This window comes from Saimiri boliviensis, chromosome 17 (genome assembly GCF_048565385.1).
Source record: "Saimiri boliviensis isolate mSaiBol1 chromosome 17, mSaiBol1.pri, whole genome shotgun sequence".
NCBI lineage: Eukaryota > Metazoa > Chordata > Mammalia > Primates > Cebidae > Saimiri > Saimiri boliviensis.
The window spans coordinates 24,334,627-24,351,030 of record NC_133465.1 but is presented as its reverse complement, the minus strand read 5'-3'; the positions used below and the strand labels follow the sequence as shown (position 1 = coordinate 24,351,030).

Below are 16,404 nucleotides of genomic sequence, written 5' to 3'. Positions count from 1 at the left end.
GGCGTGAGCGAGGAAGGCCTGGAACTATTTTTCTGGTTTAGCAGCCTTGAGGGTGGGTAGACAGAGCTAGGACCCACTGGCGAGTGTCCAGCCCCCGGAGTCCCCCACTGGGGCCATTAGGAGACAGCTAGGCCTCCTCCCAGGCCATTGTTAAGGTAAGAAAACAGACTTTAAGCGAGGCGCAGTGGCTCGTGCCTTGTAATCCCAGCACTTTGGGAGGCCGAGGCAGGTGGACCACTTGAGATCAGGAGTTCAAGACCAGCCTGGCCAACATGGTGAAATCCTGTCTCTACTAAAAATACAAAAATTAGCAGGGCGTGCTATCTCACACCTGTAGTCCCAGCTACTCAGGAAGCTGAGGCACGAGAATCACTTGAACCCGAGAGGCAGGGCTGGCTGTGAGCTAAGATCACACCACTGCACTCCAGCCTGGGGGACAGAGCGAGACTTTGCTTCAAAAAAAAAAAAAAACAGACTTCAGAGGACAAAGACCGAAAGACTGCTGGAGCCTGCCCACCCCTCTTCTGTTTTCCCCAAAAGTCTGTGTACACTGCTAAGGCACCTACTGTGTGCCAGCCAGCCTGCCCGGCCCCAGGCACCCCCCAAAGCCCCCTCCAGGCCATCCCCCTCCCCCTGGAGCAGCACAGGCAGGTGGACAAGGCCTGGTACACCCGTCAGGCGTACAGTTAAACTGAGCCTGGTCAAGGGCAGCGCTTGTCTGGGGTCATGAGTTGACCCTGGGCAAAGACTGCCTGGAACGCAAGGCTTCCGGCCCCTGCCCAATGCCCACCCCCAGCCCTGCTCCCAATGTCCTTTGGTTACCACAATCCCTGAACCCCCGCCTTCAACTCATGCCAAGGGATTAGGACAATCCTCATTCCGCTCACTCAAGAAGCGTTTAATGAAGCAGCAAGAAGAAAGAGAGAGAGAAAAAAGTCTCATTTCTCAAAGCTTCCAAGAGCTTATTGCGGGGGGTGAAATTAGTCATTCCTGGATCACGGGGCTGTGCCCAGGGCAGCCCAGGCTCAGGCACCCAGAGACCTAATGATCAGCGGCCAGGGAGCACCCAGGGTGGAGGACCAGAAGGGCCACCCCTGTCCTTTCTCGTGACCCTGTCTAACCCCTCAGGTCAGGTGCCCCGTCAGGCAGATGCCATTACACCCATTTCACAGACAAGGAAACTCAGGCTGGAGGGCACGCATCAAGCCAGGTCCTGGTGAGCGCCCCACCCCCACCACTGTGCTTGGGGGTGAGGGTGAAGAGGCCATTTTGGGGAGGAGCTCGGGGGGGTTCCCAGCATCCACAGTGCCTGGTGACGCTAGCACAGGGGAGTCAGAGGAAAGGCCGAGATGGGCAGGGAGCCCCCAGGCAGAGGTGGTGCCGAGGAGAGCTCTGAAAGGACAGTCAAGATCCGGATGGGTCCAGGACACCCACGGGATCGCGCCACCAGGGGACCCACAGGAGCGGAGGCAAGGGGTTGGGATGTCCCACTACGCCAGGCGGGGCGGGAACGTGGCCCAGCTCTGGTGGAGGGAGAGCAGAACCCCGCGAAGGAGCCCAAGCACTCTCCTGGTCCAACCCAGTCCCTGGGACTGCAGTGCCTGGTCCCCGGTACCCACACTGAGAGGCCCCTGAGGGCACAGTGGGCGTCCCTCAGGCCTGGGACATGGGGCCCGGCACCCACAGGGGTAAGAATCAGGAAGTCACTGGCAAATAGGTCTCAGGCGGGGCCCAGGCAGCTTCAGGTCCACATTCCAGCCCAGCAGGGTCTGCCAGCTGCCTCCTGGGGCCACATGAAAGCCCGGCCGACGGACACCCACTCCCCTTCGACTTCTTCCGGGCGCCTGCACCTGCCCCACCAGGACTGTCACCCCCCCAACCCCCCGACACCACCAGCATCTGCCTCCGCGACCTCCCCTCCCTGCGCCCAGGCACCCCGCCCCCAGCCAGCCCCCGTTTCACTCTCCCCTGCCACTCCACACCCATAGGACATGCTGAAATACACCTTTTCCTTCCTCCAGCTGGGGCAGGGTGGATCCCCCCCAAAATAGAACCCCTCAGAGGGGGCAGCCACAATGGGGCCTTTGAGGCTGAAGAAGCCGCCCAAGGATGCCAGGTCTCAGACACACCTGGAGGCTGGCACCGTGCCACCAAATCCTGGTCTCCACTTGGCGGCTTTGAGGGGCAAAGGGTTCAGCTGCGGAGAGGCCACCTCCTAATCCTGTAATTACAGAGTCTCCGGGGCAGCGGCCACCGGGGCTGACTCAGCTCCAGGAGGGGCTCCACAGCCAAGGGGTGTGACCTACCGCGGTGGACAGGCCCAGCCCCACCCTGCCTTGCTGCGTGGGCCTGGGGAAGCCCCACCTCTGAGCCTTGGTTTCCCCAATGGTACAACGCTGGGGTGGTCCAGATGCTCGCCCAGGGCCCTCCAGCACCAGCAGCCCCTGCATGTGAAGCTGGTGACCTTGCTTCATACTGGACCTCCTCATAGACCAGTCTACACCACCGGCTCCTAGAGTTCAGTGGCTTCCATGGGCAGGTTTTTTTTTTTTTTAGAGAGTCTAGCTCTGTTGCCCAGGCTGGAGTGCAGTGTAATGATCTCGGCTCACTATAACCTCCACCTCCTGGGTTCAAGAGATTCTTCTGCCTCAGCTTCCTGAGTAGCTGGGATTACAGGCGCATGCCACCACACCTGGCTAGTTTTTGTATTTTTAGTAGAGATGGGGTTTCACCATGTTGGCCAGGCTGGTTTCGAACTCCTGACCTTGTGATCTGTCTGCGTCAGCCTCCCAGAGTGCTGGGATTACAGGTGGGAGCCACCACGCCCGGACCTCCATGAGCAGTTCAAACCTGGGCTCCACCACCGAAAAGCAAAGCAAGCACATAAAAAGGGCCCTGGTTTGTAGGATTCAGCTGACTGTTCAAAGCTACTCCTACCTGGGTATCTGGACACTCCCTCCTGGACAGCCACAGGCACCTCCCACTCAACAGCTGCCTAAACTCATTCTCTCCCCTGTCCCCAAACATCTGTGTTCCTGCCCACTGTGGCTGAGCCAGGACACGACACAACCCCAGGTGCAGACAGGTCACCAGCGAGCTGCCGGAGCGGATATCCTCTGGCTCAGGAATCTCGCCTGGCCCCCATCACCCAGGCCAGGTGCTGGGGGTGGGGTCCTACTTGCCTTGCTCACCCTCACACCCCTCCATCTCAGATTTCTGTCCATTCTGCATCCTGCCCGTTCCTCAAATCTGCCTCCTCCTCCTGCCCACGGCTGCTGGCCAGTGCACTCCAGGCCTCCCCCGGGCGTCTCCTCCCCAGTTTCCCAGGCCCCATCATCCCTCCAGACACCAGCCCCAGAGGGGACTTCCGAAAGAGAAATCTGATTCTGCCCCTGGCTCCTCAGAGTCAGTGCGGCCTCCTTGCACCCTGACTTAGATTCCCCTGGGAGATAGGGCCTGGGAACCCTGCCTGGAGCCTGAGAAGGCGGGAGTCCCTCCGCCCCTGGCCTCTGCCATTCTAGACTGAGAGAATTTCCCTTCAAGCTAAGAAACTGATGATGAATGTCCCTGGCTTTGATTACCCCTGCCGCAGAGACCCTCTCACATAGGCACCCATGCTCACACGGTCACGTGTGTGGCTGCACGAGCATGTCCAGACACAGGCACAGCCAAGGCCTCTCACATGGGCACACAAGCTTCGACACACAAGCACACTCCACACACGCACCTACAACCCAAGACACACACAAAGAACTCACACGCCACGACCACACACATACGGAGGTAACGGGGAGCCATTCCAAATATCAAAGCAGGCTGGGCAATGGTGGCTCACACCTGTAATCCCAGCACTTTGGGAGGCCGAGGCGGGCAATCACCTGAGGTTGGGAGTTCGAGACCAGCCTGATGAACATGGAGAAACCCTGTCTCTACTAAAAATGCAAAATTAGCCAATGTGGTGGCGCATGCCTGTAATCCTAGCTACTCGGGAGGCTGAGGCAGGAGAATCGCTCGAGCCTGGGAGGCAGAGGTTGCAGTGAGCCGAGATCGCACCATTGCACTCCAGCCTGGGAGACAAGAGAGAAACTCGGTCTCAAAACAAAAACAAATATCAAAGCATGCACAGCAAGGGCACCAAAAAAATGATGGCTATCAACGCTGGCACAGGCTCTCTGGGGCACCCTTGTCAAATAACAGCCTGGCATGTACCCGTGCGTACCTGTGGTCTCATGATAAGCATAATAAGTTATGCTTACACACACACACACACACACACACACACACACGCTTGTGTCCTCACTCTTGTACACACCCATGAAGAGTGGCTGTGCACACACTTACACCTTCACATGTACATAGCGCTCCTCATGTCCACCTGCACACACAGCTAGGCAGGAGGAGGAGGCAGGAGGAAAGGGTCAGCCCCAATGGGGTGGCAGGGGCAGTGCCTTCAATCTTGGTTCATCTTGATCTTGAACTGCCAAGAAGGGAGCAGGCCACCCTCCCCCAGGGGCTGGCTGTGCCCAGGGCAGAGCTGAGACCCAAGCCTCCTCCCTCCCAGACCAACTCTTCACTGAGCCAGGACACAGACCAGCCGCTAGCAAGCTGCTGCACCCGGCTGGCATGCTTTGTCCCTGGGCTTGCCAATCTGTAATTGCAAGGACTGGCATCATGGCACACAGGCACCGCCTGGCTTCCAGGGGCCGGCAGCAGCCCCACAAGCCGGGGGGTAGGCAGGTGGGGAGTGAGGCAGTGAAGGCAGCAGAACCCTCGCGCCCTCCCAGAGAATTCAGCTGAGACTGTGAGCTTTCCTGGGGGCTGTGAGGCCAGCCAAGACACACCAGCTAAATCTTGGCAGAGAGGTGGGGCCGTCAGAGGAAGGGTGAGTGGACCTGTCTCAGCCCCTCTCAGACAGCCCCTGGTAGGGCCCGATTACTCCAGCTCAGAAAGCCAGATAGAAAGGGCTTATCCAGCCGGGCGCCATGGCTCAAACCTGTAATCCTAGCACCCTGGGAGGCTGAGTCGGTTGGATCACTTGAGGTCAGGAGTTCAAGACCAGCCCGATCAACATGGAGAAACTCCATCTCTACTAAAAATACAAAATTAGTCGGGCATGGTGGCACATGCCTTTAATCCCAGCTACTCGAGAGGGTGAGGCAGGAGAATAGCTTGAACCCGGGAGGCAGAGGTTGCGGTGAGCCAAGATCATGCCATTGCACTCCAGCCTGGGCAACAATAGGAAAACTCTGTCTCAAAAAAAAAAGAAGAAGGCCGGGCGCGGTGGCTCAAGCCTGTAATCCCAGCACTTTGGGAGGCCGAGGCGGGTGGATCACAAGGTCAAGAGATCGAAACCATCCTGGTCAACATGGTGAAACCCCGTCTCTACTAAAAATTCAAAAAAGTTAGCTGGGCATGGTGGTGCGTGCCTGTAATCCCAGCTACTCAGGAGGCTGAGACAGGAGAATTGCCTGAACCCAGGAGGCAGAGGTTGCGGTGAGCCGAGATCGCGCCATTGCACTCCAGCCTGGGTAACAAGAGCGAAACTCCGTCTCAAAAAAAAAAAAAAAAAAAAAGAAGAAGAAGAAGAAGAAGAAGGGGCTTGTCTAAGAGGCCCCCTAAGGACCAAGTCTGGGAAGTGGTAGGAACGCTCCCCAGAGTTGGGGAGCTCACACGGCCCAGCTTCCCACACCACTCCAGGGACCAGAAAACAGATTCCACAGCCATCCCCTGAATCCTGGGCTGACCCTTGACAACAGCTGTGGTGGGCCACATCCCAGCTGATCTCTGCCAACCAACCTGCAAGCTCCCTATGGACAGATATCAGGCCTCCATCCCAGGTCCTCACTCAGGAGTCTTTAAGACTGTGGGAAGGGGCCAGGCGCAGTGGCTCCTACCGGTAATCCCAGTAATTTGGTAAGCCAAGGCAGGCAGATCACTTGAGGCTAGGAGTTCGAGACCAGCCTGGCCAACATGGTAAAACGCTTTCTCTACTAAAAATACAAAAAGTAGCCAGGTGTGGTGGTGGATACCTATAATCCCAGCTCTTCAGGAAAGGCAGTGTCCCCTCCTGGATCTAAAGGCCTAGTGACAGCCACACTGGCTCTGTCCTGTGCAGTGCTGGCCACGTCTCCATGGGCAAGGAGGAAACTCAGAGCTATGATCAAGTTGGGCAAGAAGTGGCCTTTGAGATCCCCTGGGATCTTGTCCCCAGGTCTGTGACCTGGGGCCTGTGTTCTGAATGGCTCAGGCAAAGACTTGGTCCATGACGGAGGAGGCTTGGGTATTAAGTCTGCCCCAGACAGAGCTGACAAAGAAGGAGGATTGAATATTGCATCACAGACTTAAATTCTCACACAGGAGCAAAACATTGCCAGAAAAAGTGATTTTTTTTTTCCAAGAAAAGAACAAAACCTAGTGAAATAAACATTCAATACTGGCAGCCAGGCGCAGTGGCTCACACCTGTAATCCCAACATCCCAAACTTTGGGAGGCTGAGGCAGGAGGATTACTTGAGCCCAGGAGTTAAGACCAGCCTGGACAACATAATGAGTCCCTGTCTCTACAAATCATTTTAAAAATTAGCCGGGCACGGCACCATGCACCTGTGGTCCCAGCTATTCCAGAGGCTGAGAGGACGATCCTTTGAGCCTGGGAGGTTGAGGCTGCAGTGAGCCATGATCACACCACTGCACTCCAGCCTGGGTAACAGCAAGATCAAAAAAAAAAAAAAAAAGGCCACTGAGCAAAAGAGCAGATGATTCTGTAGAAGAGAGTATTACCCTTCTCAGCTTCCCCTCCCCAAAGCCGTTCACCAAAACCCTCATCTCTGGAGGGAAATAAACTGAATAGCAGTCCCTGACTGACAGCCAGCAGGGAAAGCTGCTGGGGACAGAGGCTAAAAACAGAGAAGGGGAACAGGGACTCCAGTCACTGACTCCACTCAAGGCCCGGGGGCACCTCCCATCTCAGAAGGGAATGCACCCAGTAATTAAGTAGAATGAACCGTGTTAGAGAGCATTTACCTGAATCCCAGAAGACAGAGCAGACCCGGGTGTTTTGACAAAGACTCCTCATTTGCCTGAGCCCTGCATTTCCCTCCGGCAGCAGAAAAGCCTGCAGAGCCCAGACTCAAGCAAACTGCATCCCCTTTGGACAATGGAGTGATCACAGAGAAGGCAGGCAGAGTCAAAGACAAGAGTCACCCACACTACAGAAAGCACATCCAGCTTCTGAGAGCTGCCCACACCCAGCTCAGAAGAAAGGATTCAGCACGCAAACTATGGAGACATATTGTAGAAAAGGAAGGAAGGAAAGAAGGAAGGGAGGGAGGCAGAGAGAAAAAATCCAACTTTAAAAATAGGTGATAAGAGAAGGAGCAGAAGGAAATCTTGTATTTGCTTCAAGCTATAAAACAATGCGATGAGAATATTAATTCAGGCTGGACACAGTGGCACATGCCTGTAATCCCAGCACTTTGAGAGGCCAAGGCGGTTGGATCACTTGAGCTGAGGAGTTTGAGACCGGCCTGGACAACATGGAGAAACCCTGTCTCTACAAAAATCACAAAAATTAACCGGCCGTGGTGGTGCATGCCTGTGGTCCCAGCTACTCAGGAGGCTGAGGCGGGAGGATCACTTGAGCCCAGGAGGTCAAGGCTTCAGAGAGCCGTGATTGCACCACTGTACTCCAGCCTGGGTGACAGGGTAAAACCCTATCTCAAAATAAATAAATAAACAAATATCAAAGAAGAGACAATCTTGCGTATAAATGAACCAAAGGAAAATAAACTCTCTAGCCTTTGAGGGGGATAGGCGGGCGGATCACCTGAGGTCAGGAGTTCGAGACCAGCCTGATCAACATGGAGAAACCCCGTCCCTACTAAAAATACAAAATTAGCTGAGTGTGGTGGCACATGCCTGTAATCCCAGCTACTCGGGAAACTGAGACAGGAGAACCTCTTGAATCCAGGAGGCGAAGGTTGCGATGAGCCAAGATCACGCCATTGCACTCCAGCCTGGGCAACAAGAGTGAGTCTTCATCCCAAAAAAAAACCAAAAAAAACAAAAAAAACAGACTGTGAATGGTTTACATCTAGAAAAAGTAAAAATAATAAGATAACTAACAAAAATCAGAAGGTCAGAGAGAGGAGGGAGAAAGGACGTATCAGAAGGCTGGTGTCCTCTTTCATAGATAGTATTCATCAATACGTCCACTTAATTGTAAAACTGAATTAAGTTTTACAATTAATTCAAACTTAATTCCTTTGATTTCTTCAAGTGGATTCATATAAATTAAACATATTATATGATTCTATTTATATGAATTATCCAGAATAGACAAATCTATAAAGATGGAAAGTAGATTTAGCAGCTGCCTAGGGCCAGGGCTGGGGTGCAGAGAGATAGATTGAAGAGAAATGGGAGTGACTGCTAATAGGCACAAAATTTATTTTTAGGGTGAGCAAAATGTTCTGAAATTAATGTGGTCATGGTTGTACAACTCTGTGGATGTACTAAAAACCAGTGAATTATATACTTTACTGGGTGAATCGTCTGATACATGAATTATTATTACTATCATTTTGAGACAGGGTCTCGCTCTGTCGCCCAGGCTGGAGTACAGTGGCGTGATCTCAGCTCACTGCAGCCTCCGCCTCCCAGGTTCAAGTGATTCTCGTGCCTCAGTCTCCCAAGTAGCTGGGATTACAGGAGCCCACCATCACACCCAGCTAATTTTTTGTATTTTTAGTAGAGTTGGGGTTTCACCATGTTGGCCAGGTTGGTCTCGAACTCCTGACCTCAAGTGATCCACCCGCCTGAGCCTCTCAAAGTGCTGGGATTACAGGCGTGAGCCACTACGCCTGGCCTGATGTATGAATTATACCTCAATAATTCTGTTTTTTAAAATTGCACTGCCATATGACCTCAGTTTAATAAAACTATTTCTACCTAACCATAAGCCTTTGAATGTATAGAGACAGATACAGAATGATGTTTACCTAATTAAATAAGAAATACGGAAGCAAAAAGGCCAAAACGGTAAGAATCATTCATTCTTGTGGATGAAAATGTGAATAGCTGTTATTTTCTTCTCTGTGATTTTCTGCTTTTTTTGTTTTGTTTTGTTTTTTTTAGTGTCCCCCATAAAAATATAAAAGCATGCTAGAGTGAGTTGTTGGCCCCACCCTCGACCTCACCACGGCGGCACTGCGCACACACACCCTTGACTGACGTGTGGACTGCCTCCAAGCTCAAGCTTCAGGTCTATTTCCTGCCCTTGGCGACCTCACTTGGTTTCATGGCTTTAAATAATCAACTTAGACCCTCTCTCCTGAACTCCAAGACTCATACATACCCAATTGCTTTTTTTTTTTTTTTTTTTTTTTTTTTTTTTTGAGATGGAGTCTTGCTGTGTTGCCCAGGCTGAGGTGCAGTGGCGCAATCCTGGCTCACTGCAACTTCCTCCACCCAAGTCCAAGTGATTCTCCTGCCTCAGCCTCCTGAATAGCTGAGACTGCAGGCTCCCACCACCATGCCTGGCTAATTTCTGTGTTTTTAGTAGAGATGGGATTTCACCATGTTTGCCAGGCTACTCTCAAACTACTGACCTCAAGTGATCCGCCTGCCTTGGCCTCCCAAAGTGCTAGGGTTGCAGGCAGGAGCCACCATACCTGGCCCAACTGTCTCTTAATATGTCCAGTTGAGGCCGGGCACAGTGGCTCATGCCTGTAATCCCAGCACTTTGGGAGGCCGAGGCAGGCGGATCACTCAAGCCCAGGAGTTCAAGAGCAGCCTGGGTAACATAGTGAAACCCCATCTCTACAAAAGAATACAGAAATTAGCTGGGCATGGTGGCTCACACCTGTAGTCCCAGCTACTCAGGAGGCTGAGGTGGGAGGATCCTCTTGAGCCCAGGAGGTCCAGGATGCAGTGAGCCAAGATCGCACCACTGCACTCCAGCCTGGGTGACAGAGCGAGACCCTGTCTTAGAAAACAGGTCCAAGGCGGGGCACTGTGGCTCACGCCTGTCATCCCAGCACTTTGGGAGGCTGAGGCGGGCAGATCACCAGAGGTCAGGAGTTCAAGACCAGCCTGGCCAACAGGGTGAGACTGTCTCTACTAAACACACAAAATTAGCCGGGCTTGGTGCAAGAGGGGCCTGTAATCCCAGCTACTCCGGAGGTGGAGGCTTCAGTGAGCTGAGATCATGCCATTGTCCTCCAGCCTGGGCAACAAGAGCAAAACTCCATCTCAGAAAAAAAAAAAAGAAAAAATGAAAACAGGTCCAGTTGAACGTCCTAAGAAGTACCTCAATTTACCATGTCTAAAATGACCTCTCCACAATGAATCGCCCTGCCCCTCCCTCAGTCTTCCCACCGCAGGAAGGGGCAAGTCCACGCTTCTAGCTGCTCGGGGCAAAAACCTTGAAGTCACCCCACACCCCTCCCTTTCACACTTCACACCCAGTCTCTCAGGAAGTCCTGTAATTCTACTTCCAAAATACACCCAGAATCTGACCACTTCTCCACACTTCCTCCGTCACTATCAACTGCCTAGATTACTAGAAAACCTCCTGAGTGATTTCCTTGTTTCTGCCTTTGTCTTTTTTTTTTTTTTTTTCAATTTCTGGTTTTTGTTTTTGTTTTTTTCTGAGACAGAGTTTCGCTCTTGTTGTTCAGGCTGGAGTGCAGTGGCATAATCTCAGTTTACCACAACCTCCGCCTCCCGGGATCAGAAAATTCTCCTGCCTCAGCCTCCCGAGTAGCTGGGATTACAGGCATGTGCCACTAAGCCCAGCTAATTTTGTATTTTTAGTAGAGACAGGGTTTCTCCATGTTGGTCAGGCTGGTCTTGAACACCTGACCTCGTGATCTGCCTGCCTCGGCCCTCCAAAGTGCTGGAATTACAGGTGTGAGCCACCATGCCTGGCATCTTTTTTTCTTTTTAATTTCTTTTTTGTTTGTCTTTTAATTTTTTCTCTCTATGTGGCCCAGACTGGTCTCAAACTCCTGAGCTTAAGCTCAAGGGATTCTCCAACCTCAGCCGCCCAAAGTGCTAGGATGGCAGGTGTGAGCCTCCACGCCCAGCCTGTCCTCTTTCATCTATTCTCAACCTGGCAGCCAGAGAGCGCCTGTTAAACCACGTGGTCCACAGCTACAAAATGGCCCCAAATTAATCAGGCCTCTTGACATTCACTCCTTTGTATGAAGGCCCCTGCCATGGTAAACGGGCTGGCGTTATACCTTGCTTTGACCAATAAAATCAGGTGTAAGTGGCCGGGCGCGGTGGCTCACTCTTTCATCCCAGCACTTTGAGAGGCCGAGGCAGGTGGATCACTTGAAGTCAGGAGTTCGAGACTAGCCTGGCAAATACGGTGAAACCCCATCTCTACTAGAAATACAAAAATTAGCTGGGCATGGTGGCTACTGTAATCCCAGCTACTCGGGAGGCTGAGGCAGGAGAATCACTTAAACCAGAGAGGCGGAGGTTGCAGTGAGCCGAGATCACAACGCTGCACTCCAGCCTGGGCTACAGAGTGAGACTCTGTCTAAAACAAATGGATGGATGGATGGATGGATGGATGGATGGATGGATGGATGGATAGATAGATAGAGAGATAGATGATAGACAAATAAAATCAGGTGGAAGTGATGCTTTTCAAGTTCCTGGCCTGGGGGGTAACACACATTGCAACTCCCACTTCTGCTTTCTTGAGCATTGCCCTGAGATGGTCATGTAAGGAAGCTGATCTAGCCTGGTGGAGGATGAAGGGCCACACGGAGAAAAATGAAGGGGACCCAGGGGACAGCCAGAGGGGAGCAAGGTCGGCGTGGACCTTCTAGTGCAGCAATTGTCCAGGTGAAAGCAGCCGCGTGAGTGGGTGCGGGCAAAGCAGCAGGAAGCGTTCAGCCAAGCCACCAAATTGGACATAACTGGGCATTGTTGTTTTTGTTTGTTTGTTTGTTTGTTTGTTTGCAATTCTCTTGCCTCAGCCGCCAAGGTAGCTGGAACTACAGGAGCACGCCACCACACCCAGCTATTTTTTTTTTTTTTTTTTTTTTTTAGTAGAGATGGGGTTTCACCACACTGGCCAGGATGGTTTCGATCTCTTGACCTCGTGATCCGCCCACCTCAGCCTCCCAAAGTGCTGGGATTACAGGTTTGAGCCACTGTGCCCGGCCTGGGCATTGTTTGAAGCCACTAAAAGTTTTGGGGTGATTTTATCACCCCAAGTCAGAACTTCTCACCTCTGCACTGGACACTTTCTGGTGGCGTCCCCTTTCACTGGCGTTGGAAGCCAGAGGGAATATATGTACAAGGCCCTCCGTAATCCCCACACTCCCTCCCCCATCAGAGGTCACAGTCCACTACTGCTCCCTGGCTGACCGCATTCCGGTCACATTTCCCCAACACAGCAGACACGTGTTCTCCCTTACGGCCTCTGCGCAGGCAGCTCCCCTCGAAGGGACCACCCTTCCCCGCCCCCACCCCAACCCAGACCCACACAGCTCCTTCCCACACTCACTTCTGGAATGCCACCGTCTCAGTGAGGCCTCCCCTGGCTGCTTGTATTGCCCTGTCACTCCCTTTGTCCCCTTTCCCTGCTGCTGCTCTCCACAGAACTCGTCCCCATCTAACATGCTATGGTATTTATTTTGTTTTATTTTATTTATTTTTTGAGCGGCAATCTCACTCTGTCACCCAGGCTGGAGTGCAATGGCATGATCTTGGCTCACTACAACCTCCACCTCCCAGGTTAGAGCGATTCTCCTGCCTCAGCCTCCCAAGTAGCTGGGATTACAGGTGCGAGACACCACGCCTGGCTAATTTTTGTATTTTTAGTACAGACTGGGTTTCACCATGTTGGCCAGGCTGGTTTCAAACTCCTGACCTCAAGTGATCCTCTTGCTTCGACCTCCCAAAGGCCTGGGATTACAGGCATGAGCCATTGCACCCGGCCTCTGCACACAGCCTTTTTTTTTTTTTTTTTTTTTTTTTTTTGAGACAGAGTCTTATTCTGTCACCCAGGCTGGAATGCAAAGGCGCAATCTCAGCTCACTGCAACCTCTGCCTCCCGGATTCAAGAGATTCTCCTGCCTCAGCTTCTTGAGTAGCTGGAATTACAGGTGCTCACCACCACGCCCAGCTAATTTTTGTATTTTTAGTAGAGACAGGGTTTCACCATGTTAGCCAGGATGGTCTCAAACTCCTGACCTCGTGATCCACCTGCCACAGCCTCCCAGGGTGCTGGGATTACAGGCATGAGCCCCCGCACCTGGTCTTCTTTTTTGTTTTTTGATTTTTTTTTTTTTTTTTTGAGATGGAGTCTTACTCTCTCGCCCAGGCTAGAGTGCATTGGCGGTGATCCCGGCTCACTGCAACCTCTGCCTCCTGGGTTCAAGTAATTCTCCCACCTCAGCCTCCCAAGTAGCTGAGATTACAGACACCTGCCATCATGCCAGGCTAATTTTTGTATTTATGTAGAGAGGGCGTTTCGCCATGTTGGCTAGGCTGATCTTGAACTCCTGATCTCAGGTAATCCGAGGGCTGAGATCACAAGTATGAGCCACCGCGCCAGCCTAGAGTTCATTTATTTGTCCCATTAATTGGAGCAGGAAGTAGTTGTGCTCAGGTTTAAAAAAAAAAAAAAAAAAGTGAATGCAGTAGAATGCAGAGAATGAAGTTACATTCATGGTAACTTTCAAGGGTAGGTCATAAAAGGCAATACAGTTCCACCTGGCCCTCTGTCTCGGGACATTAGTCCTTGTTTAACCCAGACACCATGTTGTGAGGAAGCCCAGACCACACGGAGAGGCCACAGACAGAAGTTCCAGCCTATAGCTTCTGCTGAGGTCTCAGTCAATAGCTGCATCCTGTGCCAGGCAGGCCCCACCCCTTTGGTGATCCAGCCCCTCACCCTCGTCCTGCCTAGCTAATACCAGGTGGAAAAGAGATATCAACCTCTTTGCTCTCAAACCTGGCCCAAACTGCACATTTGTGAGCAAAATAAGTTTTGCTGTCATTTTAAGACATTACTTTTTGTGGCATCGCCATAGCAATTAGAACAGGCTCCAAAGTTCACTTACCTCTTTCATGAAACCGAGAGGTAAGGAGTAGCACTCCCATTCTATTGCTAAGAAAACTGAGGCTCAGCAGGCCGGGTGCGGTGGCTCACACCTGTAATCCTAGCACTTTGGGAGGCCGAGGCGGGTGGATCACGAGGTCAGGAGATCAAGACCATCCTGGCCAACATGGTGAAACCCCGTCTCTACTAAAAATACAAAAATTAGCCGGGCATGGTGATGCACGCCTGTAATCCCAGCTACTCGGGAGGCTGAGGCAGGAGAATTGCTTGAACCCAGGAGGCAGAGGTTGCAGTGAGCCACGATCGCGCCATTGCACTCCAGCCTGGGCAACAAGAGCGAAAGTCCATTTCAAAAAAAAAAAAAAGGAAAAGAAAATTGAGGCTCAGCAAGGTCCAGATCTTGCCCTAGGTCACACAAGTCACACATCGGGTAAGGGAAGAAGAAGGAATGATGTCTTTCAGGTCTTTCAGGCAATTCATTACCTGCCCTCTCCCATGCCCCACTCCTGACCCTCTACCTTGACCACAGAGCCCACCTGAGGGGGACCGCCAACGTGCACCCACATCCTCCAGCCACCAGGTCAGTGACAGTGGAGCCCCTGCCGTGGGCGCGGTCCCTCCTCTGAGCACAAACGTCTTCTCCTCTGAAGGGCAGCAGCTCTGGGAAGAAGGCCAAGGAAGGCGGCATGAGCCAGGACCTGCTGCGTGCGTGTCTGGACCCTAATTAACAGCCGGGAAGTCCACTTCCCTTGCCAAGAGGCCTGGAAAGATGGAACCCTCTGTTTCTGGAGGTGGCCACAGGGTGTGAGCTCCCCCAGGGAAGGCCCCGGACCGGACTTTATATTCTCAGAAAAACTCATTTCCATGAAACCAGCAGCAGGATTTGGCCCTACTTCAGGAAATCTGGGAGTAGACACACAGTGCCACCCAAAATCAGCCTGCCCACACAATGCAGTTACAGCCACCAAGTAGCAAGATAAAAGCTATACTTAGCTGGAGGCCCACATGTGCACACAGGCACATTCCACGCAGCTATCTGCATGTCCTGACGTGGGTGTGCACGCCCAGGCACAGACCAGTGTACAAAACAGCACACACACACGCATGCAAATTAAAACAGACACACTCGTACATACAACATACATTTAGCATGTTTATTTATTCATGCTAAATTTAAATGTACATTTATGCTAAATGTATATTGTATGTACAAGTATATTCTCTTTTTTTTCTTTTTTTCTTTTTTTTGAGATGGAGGCTCACTCTGTCGCCCAGGATGGAGTGCAGCGGCACAATTTCGGCTCATTGAAACCTCCACCTCCTGGGTTCAAGCAATTCTCCTGTCTCAGCCTCCAGAGTAGCTGGGATTACAGGTGCCCACTGCCACACCCAGCTAATTTTTTAAAACATATTTTTAGCCGGGCACGGTGGCTCACACCTGTAATCCCAGCACTTTGGGAGGCCGAGACGGGTGGATCACGAGGTCAAGAGATCGAAACCATCCTGGTCAACATGGTGAAACCCTGTCTCTACTAAAAATACAAAAAAATTGGTCAGGAGTTCAAGGAGGTCAGGAGTTCAAGACGAACCTGGCCAATATGGCGAAACCCCATCTCTACTAAAAATACAAAAATTAGCTGGGCATGGTGGCACGTGCCTGTAATCCCAGCTACTCAGGAGGCTGAAGCAGGAGAATTGCCTGAACCCAGGAGGCGGAGGTTGCAGTGAGCCAAGATTGCGCCATTGCACTCCAGCCTGGGTAACAAGAGCAAAACTCTGTCTCAAAAAAATAAATAAATAAATAAATAAAATAAAATAAAATAAAATAAAATATATTTTTAGTGGAGACGGGGCATGGGAGAGAGCATGTCGCTCAGGCTGATCTCGAACTCATGACCTCAATGATTCGCCCACCTTGGCCTCACAGGTGTGAGCCATCATGCCCAGCTAGTATATTCATGTTTTTTGTTTTATTCTGAGACAGAGTCTTGTTCTGCTGCCGAGGCTAGACTGCAGTGGTGTGATCTCAGTTCACTCAGAAATTCTGCCTCCTGGGTTCCAGCAATTCTCCTGCCTCAGCCTCCTGAGTAGCTGAGATTACAGGCACATGCCACCACATCCGGCTAATTTTTGTATTTTTAGTAGAGATGGGGTTTCGCCATATTGGCCAGGCTGGTCTTGAACTCCTGACCTCAAGTGATCCACCCACCTTGACCTCCCAAAGTGCTGGGATTATAGGCGTGAGCCACTGTGCCCTGCTAGTATGTTCATTTTAATGTATACACACAAGAATGAACGTACACACACTCATATTAGATG

General features: G+C 51.8%; 1 protein-coding gene across 2 annotated transcripts in view; it reads right to left on the bottom strand.

Moving 5' to 3' along the window:
- SPNS3 (SPNS lysolipid transporter 3, sphingosine-1-phosphate (putative)) overlaps positions 1-16,404 on the bottom strand; it is a 62,605-nt gene that overhangs the window by 21,375 nt on the left and 24,826 nt on the right. The gene's annotated exons all lie outside the window — the stretch shown is intronic.